We start from the raw sequence: 3,252 nt of genomic DNA, 5'->3' as shown, positions 1-3,252 counted from the left end.
CCCGCACTCAACAGATGAGGCTGAATCACGCTGTGGGCCTGTGGTGCACCTGACCAGCCGGCTCTGACTGCCTTGGCACCTGAAATTCTCGCCCTGACTGCTGGCCCTTTGGCTCCATTTGAGCAACCAATGGCTTCTCCCGTGTTGTTTTTCCAGGGGTCTGGGGCCAAGACGTGTTCAGATACAAGTCTGGGCTTTGGGGTGTGGGGTTCAAAGCAAGGGCACCCACAGGGGAAGGAGCCCAGGACAGAGGCCTATGGGGGAGCCAGGCAGCAGAAGCAGGACTCAAGGCCAGGTGGGGAGCCACTGGAAGAAACCACAGGGGTCCTCAAGGCCCCTGAGCTCAGCGGTGGAATTTTGTAACAGAATCAGCACCTTGAGGAGTTGGGCTGGTATTTGGGTGCCTCCGGGCGACAATGCATGACCCTGAACACTTTGTCCATGTTGTCAGTGCCTCAGTCTGCGGAAGGAGCACCCCACCGACCTCAGACCTCCTCCTGTCTTTAAGTCTTTCTCCTAATTTGTGTGTGTGTATGTGGACTGGCCACATCAACCACGTGGAATGGAAAGGGAGGCTGTGTACCAGCATAAGGGCGAAAGAAACACAGGCAATTCAATTAGAGGGAATAATAATAATTTTTTGAAAAGTAAGCATGTCAATTGCATGGGTGTGCTATGATTTATAGTTATTGTTATTAATCATAATGAATGAGAGCATTGGGTTAGTTTATCTTGATTGAGCTCTAGCATTCTGGGATGCTGCCTTTCCATTAATAACAAAGGCCTGGCTACCTCATTGATTTCAGTTGAAGCAAAGTGGGGAATGGGAGGAAACAAACAGCGGCATTCCCAAGTGCTCTGTTTACTCATCTTAGGGTACCATAGTAAACACCGTAGACTGGGGGGTTAAAAACAGACATTTATTTCTCAAAGTTTTGGAGGTCAGAAAGTTCAAGATCAAGGTGCATGCTGACCTGGCTCCCGGTGAGTCCCTTTTCCCAGCCTGCAGACAGCCACACTGCCCTCACACAGCAGACATTGAAGAGCTCTGGCCTCTTCCTCTTCTTCTTCTTCTTTTTTTTTTTTTTAAGATTTTATTTATTTATTTGACAGAGATAGAGGGAATACAAGCAGGGGGAGTGGGAAAGGGAGACGCAGGATTCTTGCAGAGCAGAGAGCCTGATGCAGGGCTCATCCCAGGACCCGAGATCATGACCTGAGCGGAAGGGAGATGCTTAGCGACTGAGCCACCCAGGTGCCCCAGGCCTCTTCCTCTTCTTACAGGGACACTAATCCCATCATGGGAAGGCCCTACCTTCCTAATCCCCTCTAACCCTAATTACATCCCAAAGGCTCCACCTCCAAATACCATCACCTTGAGGGGAGGGGAGGACTTCAATGCAAGAAGTTGGCTCTCGGCCAATGTGAGCAGTGGGCCTTCCCCCAGGCCAGGTGGGCTCCCCGGAGGATGGGGGGGATGGGAAAAGAGGCAGTGACAAGTGCTACATGGAGCACTTGTACCTCATGTAGGTATTCATTCATTCAACAAGCATTTACCGAGGACTACTGAGCACCAGGCACTGTGCTGGGCACTCACCCTCCCCTCATGGAGCTCAGATTTATGCTCCTCGACTCCGATCTTGTCAAGGCCAGGTGCTGAATTCCAACTGCTTTCTTTTTGGACACCCTGCTCCGCTGAAGGTGTGAGAGCTATTATACTGTGGTGCTTCTCAAAGAGTGATCACCCGGGAACTTGTTAGCAATGCAAACTCTTGGGCCTCGCCTAACTGAACTGGATCAGAAACTCCCGTGGCAGGGTGCGGTGACCTATGTTTTAACAAGCCCTCCAGGGGACGTGGGTGCATGCTGAAGTTTGAGAGGCGCCGGTGGAATGATTAAGCCTGGTGGCCCTGGGGTCAGACTGACCATTTTGGAATCTCAACTCTAGTACGTAGGATCTGTGTGATTCTTTCTGTGCCTCGATTCTCCCATTTGCAAGACCAGTATAATTATAATTGCTTGAAATTACTATTGTGAACATTAAGTCATACGAAGAGCTTAGCATATAATTTCCATTCTAAGAATATGTCCTGTAGATCTATTCCAGGATAAGCTGAACGATGTATGTTCAGGATATTTATCGATGCATTGTTTAGAATAGAAAAGAAATGTTTCTATTCTGTTTAGAATAGAAAAGAAATGCCCTAGTTATCTATCCCCGGGGGATTACTTGAGTAAGTCGTGGTCTGCCATACAAAGAAAGAGGCAGCTCTCTATATACTCATGTGAACAGATCTCCAGAATTTCCAAGTTAAAAGAAAAAAAAAAGCCAAGATGTAGAAGCGTGTCCAGTATGCGCCCATCTGTGTAAAGAAAAAGAGACTTCATAGCATCTTTATCTATGTATAGGTTATCTCTAGAAGGATATGCAGGAAACTGGTAGCAGTGGGAAAAGAAATGGATGGCTGAAAATAGGGGAAGGAGGGAAACTTATTTTTACCATACATGTATATTTTTATGACTTAAAATTTGCAATATGTACATGCATTTCCTATTCACAAAAAAACTGAAGTTTTAAAGAGTGGGGAGTACTCAGCGGAGTGCCTGGCGGCGGAGGTAGTGATGAGGGCCATTCCACAGCTATGTGTGGATGATTCACTGTGGAGAGGCAGCCCAGGGGTATCTGGCATGTGGCCACAGCCTCTTCTCTCCTCCTTTCATTCTCTGTAGCCCCTGTCCCCATCAGAGAATTCTTGCATTTTGAGATGTAAAGCAGCTTCCGGATTCTCTGGCATAACACTTTTATCTTCAAGATGAGGAAACCACGCCCCAGAGAGAGGTGAGAACGAGCCCAAGGTTATCCAGAAGATTGGGGCTCAATGTAGGGACATTTCCTCTGCTCAGGAGATGTCATGACTCCTGAGGAAGAGGATTGGAGAGAGCCAGTTCCCCATCCTGACTCTCTGTGTCTGGAGAAAATTGGGCAAATAATCTTGGTCCTCATTTTCTCAGGGAAGCCCTGGGTCAGGAGGCCACGGAGCCCTCCTGAAGCCAGGGTCCCGTGTGCAGGAATGAGTCGCTAGGCCAGTTTCCATCTCGGTGTTTACTTGGCCTGAAGGCCCAGCATGATGAAACCTAGCCCTGTTTCTGAGCACCTTGGGAGGCCTCCTTCCAGGGTCCCTCTGTGCTCAGACAGTGGCCCTTTGTGGAGCAGAGGAGCAGGACTGAAAGTGGAGCCTCTGGAACACTCCC

Source organism: Mustela lutreola, chromosome 9 (genome assembly GCF_030435805.1).
Source record: "Mustela lutreola isolate mMusLut2 chromosome 9, mMusLut2.pri, whole genome shotgun sequence".
NCBI classification, from domain to species: domain Eukaryota; kingdom Metazoa; phylum Chordata; class Mammalia; order Carnivora; family Mustelidae; genus Mustela; species Mustela lutreola.
Note: the sequence above shows the minus strand (reverse complement) of the source record.